The sequence below is a fragment of the Salvelinus sp. IW2-2015 genome, linkage group LG13 (genome assembly GCF_002910315.2).
Source record: "Salvelinus sp. IW2-2015 linkage group LG13, ASM291031v2, whole genome shotgun sequence".
Classification (NCBI taxonomy): domain Eukaryota; kingdom Metazoa; phylum Chordata; class Actinopteri; order Salmoniformes; family Salmonidae; genus Salvelinus; species Salvelinus sp. IW2-2015.
The window spans coordinates 1,178,382-1,197,921 of NC_036853.1; the positions used below are offsets into that span (position 1 = coordinate 1,178,382).

The 19,540-nt window shown below is 41.3% G+C and overlaps 1 pseudogene; it reads left to right on the forward strand.

Moving 5' to 3' along the window:
- LOC111971779 (ethanolamine kinase 1-like) overlaps positions 1 to 19,540 on the forward strand; it is a 41,001-nt pseudogene that overhangs the window by 13,688 nt on the left and 7,773 nt on the right.

Consider the following 19,540-nt stretch of genomic DNA (forward strand, 5'->3'; position numbering starts at 1 on the left):
TGCTGTAAACGCATGCAGGCCTGGAGAATGSATCTACAGGTTGGTGAACTACTGCATTAACAAGTAGTTCTCCCCCTGATAGAATATAATACCGGGCCAGACGTTTTCCTCTTCTAGTCTTTGAAGGCACAGGAAATCATGGACTTTATTTATTTATTTAAGTCATTTTCACTGTGAGACTACTGGTTGATTAATGGCGCACATGGCCTGGGTGTTATACAAGTAACTTGAAACATGGAAATATTTCCAGTATACCTGTATAATTTGTTTTTTGAAAATGTCAGTATCCAGTCAGAGGTGGAAATTCTAAGTAAGTAGCCATACTTATACAGGAAATTTTAAAAGTCAGTTCCAATCTCATATTTTACAGTGTCAGGAATACTGAGTGATGGAGGTAGATATGTATTGGTAGGGGGTGACAGGGATATCTGAGATGATGGCAGTAGAGGTATCGATGCAGCGGTGAGGTAGGATGGACAGGGATACTGGGGTGATGGAGGTAGATATGGTTGGGGTAGGGTGGACAGGAATACTGGATGTGATATGGAGGCTAGATATGTTATGTGGGTTAGGTGACAGAATACTGGAAGTGAGGAGAGTAGGTAGGATATGCATAGGGGTAGTGGACAGGGAATACTGGCAGTGATGGAGGTAGATATGTATAGGGGTAATGGAGGACAGGACTACTGGAGTGATGGAGTTAGAATATGCTATAGGGTAAGTGACAGGACAGTACTGGAGTGATGGAGGGTAGATAATTGTATAGTGGATAGTTCTATGAGAAAGGTGACAGGGATTACTGAGTGAGTGGAGTGATAGGATTAGGTGTAAGAGAGGCAGGAAAACTGGAGTGATGGAGGTAGATATGTATTGCGTAAGGTGAACAGGGTAAGACTGGAGTGCATTGGGAGGTAGTATTGTATTGGGTTGTTAAGTGTCGGTGATACAACTGCGTTCCGAAGAACAGACGCTCTCGGAATAAAAGCAGCACAAAGAGAGCACAGGGATTTCAGTGCTCTGTATCTTCCCCTTTTCAGTTAACTTAATATCTGTTCTTTGAGGTGGTATCATTATCCCGATTCTTGTTGTGTTTTTCGATGTGCCATGGTATCCGGACGATAATGTGCGTAATGTTAGATTTGGGGTCGTGGTATAAGATGTTTGTTCTTTCTCATTCTTTTTTTTCTTATCCGACTAACGACCATCGACCACGTTTAATCTCCACTTTTTAAGTCTTCTTTTTTCGATCACACTGTTCCTAAGTGTCCGAGTATATAATTTTTATGACTTGATTTGATTCTTTCCAATTTCGCCCCGCTCTATTACCTGTAGTGTTTAGGGTGATTTAAGATGACATATTTATTCATGAGGCTTATGTGTATGTCCCGTTTGTTCTTCTTCCTTTATTTTCTGATCTCCCTCTGTTTTTTCTCCTTTTACTGCTCGATCTACCGTCCTCTGGTGCTCTGTCTTGTATGGATGAGTCCTTTTTTCTTGTGTGTCTCGTGTAGAGTTGCTGATTTTCAGTCTTTAAGTTCGTATTCGCTGTTGTCTTCATATCAAGGCTACGTCGATTTCTGCTAGATTCTGTGGTAACCCACACACAACTACCTTCTATGCAATGTTATTTTTTTTCTATGTTACATATTCACAAACTAGTATGTTACTCTGGTAATTATGCTGTTTTTTCTTCTTCATAGGGTCGTAGTTCCCTTTTGTGAATGAGAAGAAGTATGATCTGTCCTATGGAGTGAAAATCTCATATTAAATGATATAAAGATGGGTGGAGTTGTAATAGGGCCGGCGAGCGCGGGACACAAAAAATCAGTCCAAAAGACAGGTGCATAGTGAGTTGGGAAGAGCGACCGAAAAAGATTTGGACGCGTAGTGGCAGGAGAAACACAATGGATTCTTAGTAGTCATTTTTCTTTTTTCTACTGTCACTCAAACCGCTAGTTCTAATGTTATCATGATTGAGTCGATGCCAAAATTTTCGTCATTTAAACCGTATCTGTAACTGAATGCAAATGTTGTTATTCATGTCCTTTCATTTGACTCTTCAGCTTTTACTTTCCAATGCGGCCCCTTCGTTGTTTTAGTCTAATCTGTTCCTTTTCACCTAAGAAGCGCTTCGACGTATTCCTATAATATAATAAAACTTGGATGACTACTTAGTCCATTGTTTTTGTTTGTAGTGAGTTCTTTTACTTACATCTTAATAATGATCGATCTTTTCTCCTAGATGCATCTGTTATTACTCTGCCTCTCTACTTCAACGATTTCTCTATTATTATTTTGGATACGCATGAAATAAGAAACATTTGCGTTGGACAGATTAGAAAGGACGATGATTATTCTAGATTATCTCTATTATTCTTAAACGCTTATTTTTTTTTTCTTTTTGTCTTATTCATAAAGTATCATCTCTTTTCTTTTATTTTATCCTTTACTCTATCATATTTTATATTTATAATGTGTTAGTTCTTAATTTTTTTATTTAATTCAATTCATTATAATCCATTATTTAAATGTTATTTTTATTCATTTTATTCTTCTTTCTATATTTCTTTTTCTTCTTCAGATGTTTACTATATCTCTTATTCTTCTTTCACTTATCTCATTTTTGCATACATTGTATTTTTGTTTTTCTCTCATAAGTTGTTGAAAAATTTGTTCTTTTCTTTCTTAAAACCAAAAATTTCTATTAACATAATCTGATAGTTTTTTCGTGTTTTTCTTTTTCTGCTCAATTTATTAATGATTATTTTCATGTGATATTTGATTTTTTTATCGGTCACTTCTAATAATAACAATAAATGTCGGTTATCATTTTTCTTATTTTTTATCGTTTTACTTCTGCTGTTGGTATCTCTTTCATTTTTTTCTTTCTGTTCTTAATGTCTTCTTAATTTTTTATTTTCATTCTTCTGCAACATTCTTATATCAAAAGGTTATCTTATATAGTTAATCTTACTGTTAAATTTAATAAAAGTGATAATCATTTCTTTTTTTTAATTTTTTTATCAGATGAGATTATCATAATGTCATAATAGAATTCCTTTTTTTCTCTCTCTCTGTGGCTTAATTCTTAGTTTATTTTTTCATCGTGTTATCTATCATTTAAAATGTGTTCATTTTTCCGGCTTTTTATTATGCTTCCCCTCATCTATCATGCTTGCTTTCTCTGGGTTCGTCTCTTTTGTGGATTCTCAGGTTTTATTATGCTTTTTATACTCTTTTTTTTTGCTTTCCGTTCCCAACTTCTTCTTCTTACTTCAGGAGTTGATGGAGGTAGACTACTGTTTATAGGGTAAGGATACAGGAATACTGGAGTGATGGAGTAGAATGTATAGGGGTAAGGTGATCAGAATTATGCGAGTTTGATGGAGTATGATATGTATAGGGGGTAACGTGGACAGGAATACTGCGTAGTGATGGAGGTTATTGATATGTATATTCGTTGATTGGTTAACGTGTGACAGAATACTGGAGTGAGGAGGCATTAGAATGTATTAGGGGTATAGGTGGACAAAGGGAATACTGAGGTGATGGAGGTTGTATTTATTGTATGAGGGTAAGGTGAACAGGAATTACTGGAGGTGATGGATGGTAGATATGTATAGGGGTAATGGTGACAGCGAATATCTGAGTTGATGGATGGTAGATATTAGTATTAGGTGGTAAGGTGACAGGGTATTACTTCGACGAAGGTAGTATATGGCTATAGGGGTATAGGTGACAAGGAACAGATATAAATAAACTTAGTAGTAGCAGCAGCACTTGATGTGAGTGTGGTGTTGTGCAAGTTCAGCTATCAAATGTTCATGGGCATATTAGTTGTGACGTGGATGAACATGTTGGAGTGAGTGTTGTGTTTGTTGCAGGTGATGGAAGTGTGTGTGTGTGTGTGTGTTGTGTGTGTGTTGTGTGTGTGAGTGTGTGTGTGTGGTTGTATGGTGTCTGTGTGTGTGTGTGTGTGTGTGTGTGGTGTGTGTGTTGTGTGTTGTGTGTATTTGTGCTGTGTGCGTGTGTGTGTGTGTGTGTGTTGTGTGGTGTGTTGGTGTGTGTGTGTGTTGTGTGCTGTGTTTCGTTGTCGTGTGTGTGTGTGCTGTGTTGTGTGTGGGTGTGTGTGTGTGTGTTTCTATGTGTCGTGGTGGTCTCGTGTCGTTGTGTGTGTGTGGTGTGTGTTCCTCGTGTTGTGTGTGTGTGTGTGTGTGTGTGTGTGTGTGTGTGTGTGTGTGGTGTGTGGTGTGTGTGTGTGTGCATAGAGACAGTGTGTGTGTGGTGTGTAGAGCCCTGTGAGTGTGCATAGAGACATTTTGTGTGTGTGTGTGTGTGTGCAATAGTAGTGTGTGTGTGTGTGTGTGTGTGTGTGTGTGTGTGTGCATAGAGACAGTGCAAAGATTGAAATAAAAGGTCAATAAAGTAACAAGATAATTCAGATAGTCCGTGTAGATATTGTGTTAGCTATTTATCAGTCGTATTGCTTTGGGATAGAAGCTGTTCTAGAGCCTGTTGGTGTGTAACCGACCTTGAAGCATTACGCATGTCTTGCCATGCGGCAGCAGAGAAAATAGTCTATGGCTTGGGTGGTTGGAGTCTTTGAAGATTTTCGATGCCTTCTTTTCACATCGCCTGATATAGAGGTCCTGAATAGGGAGCTCAGCCCCAGTGAAGTACTGGGCTGTCCGCACAGCCCTCTGTAGGATCCAGTTGCAGAAGGAGGTGTTCAGGCCCATAGTCCTACGCTTGGTGACGAGCTTGGAGGGGACAACGGTGTTGAGCGCTGAGCTGTTGTCAATGAACAGCATTCTCACATAGGTATTTCTCTTATCTAGGTGGGTGAGGGCAGTGTAGAGAGCAATTGAGATTGCGTTGTCTATGGATCTGTTGGGGCGGTATGCAAACTGGAGTTGGTCTAGGTTGGCTGGGATGGAAGAGTTAATGTGTGCCATAACCAGGTTCTCAATGCATTTCATATAATACAGAAGTGAGTGCTACGGTGTGGTAGTCATTGTGGCATGAAGCCTTAGAGTTATTAGGATCAGGAATGATTGTGGTTATCATAAAACATGTAGGGATTACAGACTGGGACAAGGAGAAGTTGAAAATTACTGTGAATATTTCTTTATTTAGCCTTTATAAGGCAAGTCAGTTAAGAACAAATTCTTATTTACCTATTTAATATGCCTGCCAGCTGTTCTGTGCAAGCTCTGAGAACGCACCCTGGAATACGGTGTTGACCTAATTAAAGACCCTTCTCACATGGGCCTCGGAGAGCGAGATCAACCAGTCCTCTGGGCAGGTGACGGCCCTCACACCCTGCTCATTGTTGTTGTTGTCAAAACGTGCATAAAATGCATTGAGTTGGTCTGGTAGAGAGGCCTCGCTGGGCAGATCACGGCTGGGTGTCCCATTATAATCCGTAATGGACTGTAGCCCCTATCACATGCGGCAGGCGTCGGAGCCTGAGTAATATGATTCTACCCTATTCCTTATAAACGTGTATATTTACTGCAGACCATCTGTAGTACTTTATAACATACAGTATATTATACCTCCCTTCATCTAGGGGTTCTCTGCATTTTCTCCAATGGAGACATAGTCTATTTGTTTTTGAAAGTGTATTTGAAAGTAATTCAAATATGAAAAAGACCATAAAGACGATAAATACCTACTAAACAGCTAATTAAACACTGCATGCATAATAGCATGAGATCAATTTGAATGTGATGATRCTATTTGAATGTGATACTGATACTTTCAGTGCCTGCAATACGTAACAGTTATTTTTGTATTTTTTTTGTCCACATAGTTCCAAACTGCTGAAAGAGTTCCCTAGCATCAAAACCCTGTCAGATTAAATGGAAACGTTGAAAAGACACCTCTCTCTGATCGGCTCGCCGACCGTGCTTTGTCACAACGACCTCCTGAYTAAAAACATMATCTATGACTACAAAGAGGGTGGATGATGGGTCGTAGTGCCTGGAATTTTGAGTTGCAAGGCTGACATAAAAAGGGTTCCAAGCGAGTTCATGTGATCATTTAAAAAAGCGACGCAGTATGAAGAATAAGTGGATTCATTACTACTGAACTGATTGGTTATAGCGTTTGTTCTGCCATTCTGATGCAATATACCATCAGTGTCAGTAAGAATACAAGATTGCCATGTTTTAGACTCAATAACTTGGATGTCTTTTTGATTTAACTTATTTCCATGAAATGGTCCAATTGCAAGACATGTTCCATTTTAACACTTTGACAAAATGTGGTTCACAAAACGGTCACATCTTTCCTTTCTTTTGCTATGGATAATAAATCTATACCCTATTCTCTTAATGCTCTTGTCATTTCATTATGTCATAATGTCATTTCATTATGCCCTTATGTGCAGACGTACGGCCTTGGTCATCGTTATGATTAATGTATGGAACACGATTATAATGAAAACATTATTAATGTTTCTCTGAAGATTTTCAGGGACGTTGTTGTTGTAACAGTAAAGCACAAACTAAAAGAATATGATATCTGAACTAATCATACATATCAGAACATAATATGGAGTAAAGTGGAAAATTGTTTCATTGTATCTTTATTTTTTWWATTTTTTTATTGTATCCTATTGAGGAATTGTAGCATTGACTATTAAAGCTTTCAGAGCACACTATCAATTATAGCGGCATACAGATAACTGCCAAAATAAAGGAAACACCAACATAAAGTGTCTTAATAKGCAGTTGAGCCCTTATTCCACTCCAGTCATTACCATGTGCCCAATTAAGGTGCCACCAACCTCCTGTGACACACACACTCACACTATTCTCCTTTTGAAACCCCTCTTTCGAAGTCACTGGGATTATTATAATTATTGTTTATTTACCATTTATTKAACTAGGCAAATCAGTTAAGAACAAATTCACAATGACGGCCTACACCGGCCAAACCCGGACGACGCTGGACCAATTGTGCGCTGCCCTACAGGACTCCCAATCACGGCCGGTTGTGATACAGCCTGGAACAGAACCAGGGTGTCTGTAGTGACACCTCTGGCACTGAGATGCAGTGCCTTAGACCGCTGCACCACTCGGGAGCTTCAAGATCTCTTCTTCTAGCCATGGTAGCCAAAATATTGGGCAACTGGGCATTTTTGTACATGGCCCTAAGCATGATGGGATGTTAATAATTGCTTAATTAACTCAGGCATTTGCTTTCAATATACTTTGTATCCCTCATTTACTCAAGTGTTTCCTTTATTTTGGCAGTTACCTCTACATAGGGTACAGTACTGGGTTTCAAATATTTGAAAAAATCATTAAAATACTTTGAGGCTTTGCTTGTCTGCCTAGTGGGTGGTGTTTGCAGTTTTGGGACTTTTCTATTTGTTTATTAAGCCAGGCATGCTCAAACAGGCCGAGTATTTGAATATATTTGTCAAGTAATTTCAACCTAGGTCTGATAGAGTAATAATTATATTGCTGAGGTGCTACAGAACAGTGTGTATAATGTGTATGTGTCATTGCAATAAGCTGTATGAACCGTGCATTGCTCTCGTCTCCTTTAGGTGAGATTCATTGACTATGAGTATGCTGATGATAACTAACAGGCCTTCGACATAGGCAACCCCTTCAATGAGTTTGCAGGTGCCTTCCTTCAGTTGACAGTTCATTTCTGAGGTGTATCTCACAGACGGGGAATCAGAGCAAAAAGTTTTTTTTAATTTCAATGTATTTCAAATATTTCATTTTGCCTTCAACGTTGAACTAAGCAAGCGCATTAAAGGGACATTACACCTTCRAATAAAAGTTTGTCRGATGTAAAGTAGTCTAATGTCAAGATGAAACCATTTCCCACAACATTGGTCGTGTAGATCCAGCTATTTGCCTCCACAATATTTCAAATGAATGTAAAAGATACGCTGACAAACTTTCCTTTAAAGTTTCCCTATACACAGTTTACGTAAAGATTTACAGTGTGATCTTTTAAACAGTCAGGYCCACCAGTCCCCCTCCCCTTCTCCAYCTCTCTCTTTTTATCTCAAATGCACGCACACTCTCTCTCTCACACACACACACTCTCTAAAACACACWCACACGGGCACATGAAGTCTGGGAATTTCCAGGGACCTCATGATACGTTACAGATCTCCAGAGTGGTACAAGGGTTTCTAACCCATGTTGTTGCAGTATCATCCAGCCTGATTGGTTTGACAGGTTCTCATTAAATTTGTCTGTGTGTTTGATACGTCCCCAAGGTGTGAAAGGCATTGACTACAGCCTGTATCCCAGCCCTGAACTGCAGAGGGACTGGTTGACTGCTTACCTGGAGAGCTACAAGCACAGTGTGGGGCTGGGAGCCACAGTTACAGGACGAGAGGTTCAGGAGCTATATGTTCAAGTCTTCAAGTTCTCACTGGTGAGAGACACTGGCACAGCACCCAATTAACCTGGCCTACGACGTTGATATTTCACCACAGCACCATTACCTGGCCTACCACATTAATATTCACACAGCACACATAACCTGGCCTAACAACATTGATATTTCACCACAGCACCCATTAACTCGGCCGACGACGTTGATATTTCACCACAGCACCCATTAACCTGGCCTACGACGTTGTCATTTCACCACAGCACCTATTAACCTGGCCTACAACATTAATATTTCACCACAGCACCTATTAACCTGGCCTACAACATTAATATTTCACCACAGCACCTATTAACCTGGCCTACAACATTAATATTTCACCACAGCACCCAATATAACCTGGCCTACGACGTTGATTATTTCACCACAGCACCCATTAACCTGGCCTACGACGTTGATATTTCACCACAGCACCTATGAACCTGGCCTACAACATTAATATTTCACCACGCACCCATTAACCTGGCCTACGGACGTTGATATTTCACCACAGCACCTATTAACCTGGCCTACGACGTTGATATTTCATCACAGCACCCATTAACCTGTTCTACGGCATTAATATTTAACCACAGCACCCATTAACCTGGCCTACGACGTTGATATTTCACCACAGCACCCATTAACCTGGCCTACGACGTTGATATTTCACCACAGTCTAAGTAAATACTGTATGTCTACTTTCTGATTCACTTTTATTTCTCTGTGTGAAATTTACAGGATATAAATTCATTGGCTGATCTCCATTTTAATGTGGGTGTTTGTCAATGCAGAGACCAAAAGTAGTTTCACTATAGTAATGAGCACTGGCAAGATTCAATATTTCAATTCACATCAAACAATGTCGTTTTACTGGTCCATATTTCCAAAAACCGAAGTCCCATCCACTCTGTATGATCCACTTACCGCTGCAATTTGACATTCTCTATTGGAGCTGATTTGAAACCACTGCAAGAAAAATGACAGACAGCAGCCAAGATGTGTTTTTTTAACAACCACAATTTTCAGTCTTTGGTGGCTCAAGTGCTGCTGGACTTAACTAATGGTGCTTTCATAAGTGGACACAATACGCAGGATTGTTTTAGTAATTTGGGGGGGTAGTGTCGATGTCTCTCAAAATAGTCCAGAAATGATGAGTAAGCCTTTTCTTTTTAAAATAACTCTKCCTCAGCCAAAACRTGGAAGGGAAGAAAAAAAAAACATGCCTGGAAATGAATAAGAGCAGCGATAACATATTGTTKATTGAAATCAGATTTCTGTGACAAACCAAGAACTCTGGCTTGGTGAAGTGGGAGAAGTCCCTCATTGACAATGAATGGGTGAGTCAAGTTTCCTGTCCAAGTTAAGTCTGGCATAGAGATGGTGGATATGGTTGTTTATCAAAACAATCACGACAGAAACGTTTGGCGTAGCTGGTTTTCATTTAAATCTGATTTAGAGATATGACTAGAACTTTCTGAACATCCCTCCCAGACTCTGGTTTTTAGTCATGTGACCGGATTGTTCTGGTTTGCCAGTGTTTTTAGACTACCATTTCAGTTAATGGGAGGACCTAGGTCTACTGAAAGGAAACGTACTTTGTCCAACTGATATCAATGCCCTATTGAACTGCAGGGTCTGTTGTGATATTTCCCAGGGTCCTTAAATAGACAAATCGTCTTCGCTGTGGCATCACTAACAAGTAGTTCTCTGCCAATGTTCTGGGGCGGGGAGCTTCTCCACTGATCCTCTCCCTATCTTAAGCCGAGACAGAGTAAGCCAAGGCACACTGGGCTCTTTACGCCTCTTCTTGGCCCCCTCTGGGAGCCCCCCCCCNCCCTATCTTAAGCCGAGACAGAGTAAGCCAAGGCACACTGGGCTCTTTACGCCTCTTCTTGGCCCCCTCTGGGAGCCCCCCCCCCCCCCCCCCCCAAGTACTGAAGGGCCAAAGACTGTGACTCCGTGATGTCACCCCCCTATCTTGTTGTAGTATGCTTCCTCTCTGGGCTTTTCTGAATGGCTCCCTGTCACTGGCCATCTCTGCTTAGCGTTAGGCTAATGGYATCTTAATGGAGGGGAGTTATTAAACATAGTAGAAGAACTGCACTCAATCTCCATCTACAACCGGGGAGAGATATTACAGTTGAAAATGTGCCAGGAAAAAATGGAGAGGAGAAACCACACACTGCTCCAGTATTTCATTCCGCCCTTTAGTTGATTATCAAATAAAAATGTGATTATATCACTCGGCCACAACACAGAGGTCCGCCTGGAACTCGTTAGGAAATGATTAGTGGTCCCACCGTGGATAATTACTATTAGGGTGGATGACGACAGAAATGTATGGATGCGTGGAGTGTTATGGACCTAAGGGAGCAATTCCATTAGTACGGGAACAATTCAATATGAGCATTACACTTTTCCCCTTTTTCTTAAGAAGCAAAACACAGGGAAATCTAAACAATTTACTTGTGGTTTATGGGTACAAAAAAATCTTGTCATAAAAAATTTGCCATGAATAACATCCTAACACAATACAGTTCTCACATACATGTAAGTTCATTTTCTAGTTTAAAGACGTAAACATTTACGAAACATTTACAAAACGTATAGCACTTTCTTACCAAGACTCTAGGTAATGTTACTAAACATATCGTGAGAATATATATTTTWAATTAGTTACACAGTTATTGTTTTAGTTAATGCTCCATTTCAACTCTTGCTTCAAATTCTTCCCGGCACCGCAATGGACAGTATTTTCTGTCAGCCTTGACGGCATTTGCCGTTGATGTCACATTGAAAACAATGGTATAAGTTTTTGTCCTGCCTTCATGAGTCGCTCGAGACGCTGCATAAGAAAGGTCTTTACAGAAGTAGGATCTTCATTTGAGAACGCTTTCATTTGCTGAGAATTTTCCTGCGCTGCAGTAACTGCAGATGAGCTTTGTGATTTACATAAATTCACTGAAAACCCACTCTAACACAGTTATATCACAGTTCTAAAACAAAGGTCATGTGGTTTGGTAAGAAGAATGTCCCTCNGTGATTTACATAAATTCACTGAAAACCCACTCTAACACAGTTATATCACAGTTCTAAAACAAAGGTCATGTGGTTTGGTAAGAAGAATGTCCCTCACCCCACAGGTGTGATTACTTCCTCTGAGGGTTTAGAGCTTGAGGTAGTCACCTCATACACGTACTTGGGAGTATGGCTAGACGGTACACTGTCCTTCTCTCAGCACATATCAAAGCTGCAGGCTAAAGTTAAATCTAGACTTGGTTTCCTCTATCGTAATCGCTCCTCTTTCTCCCCAGCTGCCAAACTAACCCTGATTCAGATGACCATCCTACCCATACTAGATTACGGAGACGTAATTTATAGATCGGCAGGTAAGGGTGCTCTCGAGTGGCTAGATGCACTTTACCATTTATAAAGCCTCTTAGGCCTCACTCCCCCCATCTGAGATATCTACTGCAGCCCTCATCCTCCACATACAACACCCGTTCTGCCAGTCACATTCTGTTAAAGGTCCCCAAAGCACACACATCCCTGGGTCGCTCATCTTTTCAGTTCGCTGCAGCAAGCGACTGGAACGAGCTGCAACAAACACTCAAACTGGACAGTTTTATCTCAATTTCTTAATTCAAAGACTCAATCATGGACGCTCTCACTGACAGTTGTGGCTGCTTTGCGTGATGTATTGTTGTCTCTACCTTCTTGCCCTTTATGCTGTTGTCTGTGCCCAATAATGTTTGTACCCTGTTTTGTGCTGCTACCATGTTGTGCTGCTGCCATGTTGTGTTGCTACCATGTTGTTGTCATGTTGTGTTGCTACCATGCTGTGTTGTCATGTGTTGCTGCCATGCTATGTCATTGTCTTAGGTCTCTCATTATGTAGTGTTGTGTTGTCTCGCTTGTCGTGATGTGTGTTTTGTCCTATATGTCCTATACGTGATGTGTGTTTTGTCCTGTTTATTAAATTTATTTTTATTTTTAATCCAAGCCACTGTCCACGCATGAGATCTTTTTCCTTTCGGTGGGCCGTCATTGTAAATAAGAATGTGTTCATAACTGACTTGCCTAGTTAAATAAAGGTTAATTTAAAATAAATAAATAAACATTAACAGTATTGCACTTTTCATGTAGTCTACTTTTGTCCAACCACCGATCACGCAACATTATGGACTAAATGTTTAAATCCTGTTGCTGTAGGATAATTTTGCTATGACAATATTCGTAAAGTTAAGATCCAACATCAGTCTATTTCAGTCATGTAGCACACAATATTGCACCATGAAAGGTACATCCTTAAAACCACAGCAGTGTGGAACAAAGGCTTCTGGGAACATACAGGACAGGACAATATAACCAGAGAGGAATTGTAATGGTTTTCTGGGGTCTGAAACACCAGCTCTTTGCAGGCTACAGTGTCTCGATACGACCACTTAGTGGGTACTTCAATCTCACTGAACTTTAAAGAGATACTCCCCCAGACYCAGATGAACTCATGGATACCATTTGTATGTCTCTGCATCCAATATGAAGGAAGTTAGAGGTACTTTGCGAGCCAATGCTAACTACTGTTAGCGCAATGACTGGAAGTTATGGTATCTACTAACATGCTAGCTGATACCGTAAACTTCCAGTCATTGTGCTAAAGCTAGTTAKAAATTACGCTAACGCTAGCGTAGTTGTGGCAGGTAGCCTAGCAATTAAGAGCGTTGGACCAGTAACTGAAAGGTTGCTGGTTCAAATCCCCGAGCTGACTAAGTAAAAATCAGTCGATGTGCCCTTAAGCAAGGCACTTAACCCTAACTGCTCCTATAAGTCCCTCTGGATAGGAGTGTCTGCTAAATGACAAAAATATAAATGTCTAGTTAGCTTCTTCTTTCAAATTGCACGCAGAGACACCCACGAGTTGATCTGCGTTGGGGAAAGAGATTAAGGGCTCCTTTGTCAAAATCCCGAAGTATCCCTATAAGAAAGACAGGATTCTAAATTATATTTAACAATAAGAAATATTTTTTAAATGTAGTGACAGGGTTAAGCATTAGATTTATACAGAAGAGGACATCAAGTACATGTCAAGATGAGAACAACCCTGAATAAGGCGTGACCCTTCCCCTTCTCACAAACCTATTCGCAGGTCTCCAATTTCTTCTGGAGTCTCTGGGCAATCCTGCAGGCCAGATACTCGTCCATTGACTTCAACTTTGAAAGGTGAGTGACCAGGTATCTCTTGAGTCTAGACTGTGGGACTTCGGTCTTACAGTAATAGTATTACTTCTAAATGCTGATACAAAGTAAAACCTACAATTGTTTACTTAGCTTTACTATGAATAGCCTTTCCTCACCTCAGACCTCTGCTGCTCCGTACTCACACAACCTCCCCGCCTCCCCCATACTCACACAACCTCCCCCGCTTCATACCACACAACTCCCCGCCTCCCATACTCACACAACCTCCCGCCTCCCATACTCACAACAACCTCCCCGCCTCCCATACTCACACAACTTCCCGCCGCCCATACTCACACAACTCCCGTCGCCCCATACTCACACAATCTCTCCGCCTCCCATACTCACAGAACTCCCCACCTCCCCATACTCCACACAACTCCATGCGCCCCATACTCACACAACTCCCCGTCGCCCCATACTCACACAACCTCCCCGCCGCCCCATACTCCATACAACCTCCCCGTCCCCCAATACTCCCAACCTCCCCCCTCCCATACTCCAACTCCCCGCCTCCTCATACTCACACAACCTCCCCGCCGCCCATACTCACACAACCTCCCCGCCTCCCCATACTCACACAACCTCCCGCCTCCCCATACTCACACAACCTCCCCGCCTCCCATACTCACACAACCTCCCCCCTCCCATACTCACACAACTTCCCTGTCGCCCCATATTCACACAACCTCCCCGACGCTCCATACTCACACAACCTCCTCGCCTCCTCATACTCACACAACTTTTATGAGGAATGAGAAAACACCTAGCACAATGGATGAACTTCAATGGAATCACCTAGTAACACATTAGAACCAGTAACAAACATTTTGTATTTTCAGGGGGACAAAAATTACGAAAAAAAATGTATTATGAACAGCATAGTCCTCTGAGCAGAACGTGTTCTTTTCCTCCTCCTCTCATTCTTCCTCCTCTCTGCTACCATGCCCCATTGTGCCCCACAGCAGCAGCAGCAGCAGTCTCCACTGTGCTGATGTTAATCACTATTGACACACAGCACCCTCCCCTCTGTGTGGCTTCTTCTCTGCCCGCTCTGTGGACCAGTGACAGGTGTCCCACCTCTTCTCTATCAGAACCTTGGAAGAAATGTGATACATCAGGAGCAGATGGAACAGTATTGTTCCAGTCTCATTGGTCCTCCCTGTCTGTCTCTCATCCCCGGTTGGGCCACATGTGGCTGTTAGCCTGTCTAGCCCTACCAAGCTCCATGCACAAGTTGCCCCAAAGTGCATTGCGAGGGTCAGGTTACATCCCTATACCCCAAATCTAAGTTGAACCATAATGAGGTGGAGAACGGCGAGTTTGCAGCAGCTGCTTGTGTGGGTAAAGTCTCCCTCTAGAGCTTCCAGTAGAGAGCATATGTCCTAGACTGGGAGGAGAGTCCTCGCGATTAAGGTTTGTTGGGGTGTTTCTCTCTATGCCTGTTTCCTCGCTGCATTATCTCTTTGAGCCAAATCTCTGCTGACTACTCAACGAATGACAGGCGACTGCTAGGCTTCCSGCTTAACCAAAGACAGATGTGCATGTGACAATAGGGAGCCGCAAGGGGAATGCATGCACCCCAACCTCCCTGCCTCCCACCCTACACTCTTAGAAAAAAGGGTTTTGAAAGGATTTGTTGGCTGTTCCCATTGGAAAAGCCTATTTTGTTCCAGGTAGAACCCTTTTTGGTTCCAGATAGAACTCTTTTCGGTTCCACGGAGAACCCTCTGTGGAAATGGTTCTACATGGAACGCAATAGAGTTCTACCTAGAACCAAAAAAAGTATTTCAAAGGGTTATTCTGTGGGGACAGCTGTAGAACCCTTTTAGGTTCTATATAGCACTTTTTAAGTGAGTAGGAGGCCCACTGTTTGAGTAGAAGGCCCATTGTTTCAGTAGGAGGCCCACTGTTTGAGTAGGAGGCCCACTGTTTCAGTAGGAGGCCCACTGTTTGAGTAGGAGGCCCACTGTTTCAGTAGGAGGCCCACTGTTTGAGTAGAAGGCCCACTGTTTCAGTAGGAGGCCCACTGTTTGAGTAGAAGGCCCACTGTTTCAGTAGGAGGCCCCCTGTTTGGAATGGGTCAAGTGAAGAAAAGCACATTGTGAAATGGTATACCTGCTTTTGAATGTGTGTATTTGCCCCCCTTTTTCTACAGTAAATAGTAAATAGGAAAATGTTTATTACTACATTTTATCGTAAAACATACATTTTCATGGCATCCTGTTGGAGAAGTTAAATGTAGTTTTTTTTAACTGCACTTCGTGTGGTCATGTCCTACATTAGGCCAACATGATATAACCATAGACTTATGTCATCTTTAAGCAAGAGGGAAAAACTGCAAATTACGACAGCTGGTTCGATGGAAACAGACGTAATTAAATATTTTTTATCAATCATTCTCAACAAGAACTATTTTCTGTTTAACCAAGTTACTCTCAGAAGACTGATGATGACTCTAAAACAGGTTTTTCAGATAAATAACCTTTTCTAAAATTGAACAGTGAACAATTTTAATCATCCTCTCCATGATGTCATTGCCAATTTGAGGCACAAACTAACAATTTTAACAGAATGACAAATTAATCCAAACAAATACAACAAAATAACCGCACATATAGATGGGCTGAGTGTGGAATGCTAAGTCGTGGAACTGGAAAATAACTTTATGTAATACACCTGTTGTATACAAAATGTGTATTTTCGCCACGGTAAGACGGCCAGTTAGGGCAACTGTGAGGTTCAGTGAGATTCACTCGATGTACTGAGCTGGCAACGAAGAGTTAACGATCATCTCCTTTATGTCTCCATTTTCTGTTCTTTTTTTAAACTTCACTGTTTCAAAGATGAGCCAAGGGCAAGAGCATCAGATTTATTGAAGTGTTGAACAACTTGGTTCAAACAAATACAAAACCACTTTTCTCGCGGTYAACTTTTCAAACATGTCGAGGCTTCTGTGCTACTTTGAAAGAAAGTACTTTGTTGAGATGATGAAAGTCAAAGCCGACTTAATAATGTCATGGCAGGCAACTACCTAAATCAATGCCATTTTGGGACAACTTCTGTGAAGACACAACATACTGTAACAAAGTAAATCAGTTCGTCCAAAGTAAGAGGGAAACAGGTCCCGTGGAATAAAGAAAATGTGTAATCTTTTGATTAGAAAATCTTATCTCAATTAGTTTTCCTAATTGATTATTTGATTGTCAAATCCCATTATCATCAGTTTATTTACAGGAAATCAAACCACAGGTTGAGATGTTGATGAATTATCAATTCACATGAATTCCAATCTTTTGTTACTGTATTTCTATTTCACCATTCTAATTTGTTAAAATCAATGAAACATTTTTTTACTGTTTAATGTTAAGCCATCTGTTTCACTTGGTTCATCTCTTTCTCTCTACTCTTTCATTAATGGTATTCTGATTGGGAACCCTACCTAATCTATCACTTCTCCTTTTTGTTATTAATCCCTCCCTATTAAAAGGATTTTTCTCAGCTGACCCTCTTCCCCTTGATAGGAAAAGCATTGTAGAATGAGGAACATTTGAAGTGCTTTCACTGAACATCTTMATTTCCATTCCTGAAATGAGCTACTTTTGTCCGGCGTCGCTGAAAGAACTTTGTCATAATGGTTATGAAATGAATAATGCCTTTCCTCCCCTGAAAGCAAGCGTTATGACAACACAACACATTTGTGTTGATGAATAGGTCTCTACGCAGTGTATAAAAGCCAGAAAATGCAATCCGGGGCCAGCAATACAAGACTCCGACTGATCCGGAATCATCTCAGTTCCAAATGCTTTTGACAGAACAGATATCGTGGCAATGTAACAGTTTAAAAAAGTATAATTTTTATTCATCTTTTTACTCATCTGCATGTAAATCCATGATTGAAACATTCATAGCAGTGCAGGTGAAAAGGTTTGGTTTGAATGGTGTTTTATGGCAGACAGATTGTAGCCCTTAATTAAAATTGAATGTGGATTTAACTGTACTTTACTATAGTAAACTGTTTACAATAAAAAAAGAAATGTATGTTTCCATCAATGYCTGTCACACCCTGACCTTAGAGAGCCTTTTAATTCTCTATTTTGGTTAGGTTAGGTCAGGGTGTGACTAGGGTGGGTACTCTAGTTTGTATATTTCTATGTTGGCCTGGTATGGTTCCCAATCAGAGGCAGCTGTCTATCGTTGTCTCTGATTGGGGATCACATTTAGGCAGCCTTTTCCCACCTGTTGTGTGTGGGATCTTGATTTTGTATTGTTGCTTGTTAGTCCTACAAAGCTTACATTTCGTTTTGTTACTCTTTATTGTTTTGTTGCTGGTTCACATTAATAAAAATGATGAACGCCTTCAACGCTGCACCTTGGTCCAATCCTTCAAACAACAATCGTTACAATGTCAAACCACCAGTGTTCATGCAGGTGTGTTCATGAGGAGACTTAGGCAGGGATTAAAGGTGCGTTATAAAGCAGCCCACTATAACAGACTTTTTAAGGTCATTTACACTTAAACCGACATTTACAACATTTAATGTGACTGACAAGAACTTCTGGTCATTAGATCAGCAATTATTGACCACAAATTTTACTTCGCTGACCTGGACCCTTGGTTTGGATTACACGAAGTAGCCCCATTCATCCCGGATGCTCTGCTAAAAAGACATGTTGAAAATCAAATCAAATCAAATTGTATTAGTCACATACTCCACATAAAACAGGTGTAGACCTTACAGTGAAATGCTTACTTACGAGCCCCTAACCAACAGTGCAGTGTAAAAAAAATATGAATAAGAATAAGAAATAAAAGTAACAAGTAATTCAAGAGCAGCAGTAAAATAACAATAGTGAGACTATATACAGGAGGGTACCGATACAGAGTCAATGTGCTGGGGCACCGGTTAGTTGAGGTAATATGTACCTGTAGGTAGAGTTATTAAAGTGACTATGCATAGATAACAACAACAGAGAGTAGCAGCRGTGTAAAAGAGGGGGGTGGGGGGCAATGCAAATAGTCTGGGTGGCCATTTGATTAGATGTTCAGGAGTCTTATGGCTTKGGGTAGAAGCTGTTTAGAAGCCTCTTGGCTTCTGGTGCTCCGGTACCACTTGCCGTGCGATAGTAGAGAGAACAGTCTATGACTAGGGTGGCTGGAGTCTTTGACAATTTTTAGGGCCTTCCTCTGACACCGCCTGGTATAGAGGTCCTGGATGGCAGGAAGCTTAGCCCCAGCGATGTACTGGGCCGAACGCACTACCCTCTCTAGTGCCTTGCGGTCGGAGGCCGAGCAGCTGGCATACCAGGCAGTGATGCAACCAGTCAGGATGCTCTCGATGGTGCAGCTGTAGAACCTTTTGAGGATCTGAGGACCCATGCCAAAATCTTTTCAGTCTCCCGAGGGGGAATAGGTTTTGTCGTGCCCTCTTCACGACTGTCTTGGTGTGCTTGGACCATGTTAGTTTGTTGGTGATGTGGACACCAAGGAACTTGAAGCTCTCAACCTGCTCCACTACAGCCCCGTCGTTGAGAATGGGGGCGTGCTCGGTCCTCTTTTCCTGTAGTCCACAAACATGTCCTTTGTCTTGATCACGTTGAGGGAGAGGTTGATGTCCTGGCACCACCCGGAGAGGTAGGAGAGCTGGCGTTCTAGTCAGACTCCGTGGGAGGGCAAGCCAATGTACAGTTTCTAGACAATAAGGTACATTTACATTTACATTTAAGTCATTTAGCAGACGCTCTTATCCAGAGCGACTTACAAATTGGAAAGTTCATACATATTCATCCTGGTCCCATAGGCGGAAATCCCAGGGGGGACGGGGGGGACACGACCCCCCCATCCTGGGAAAAATATGATTTGTCCCCCCCAATCTATCACTGTAAACAT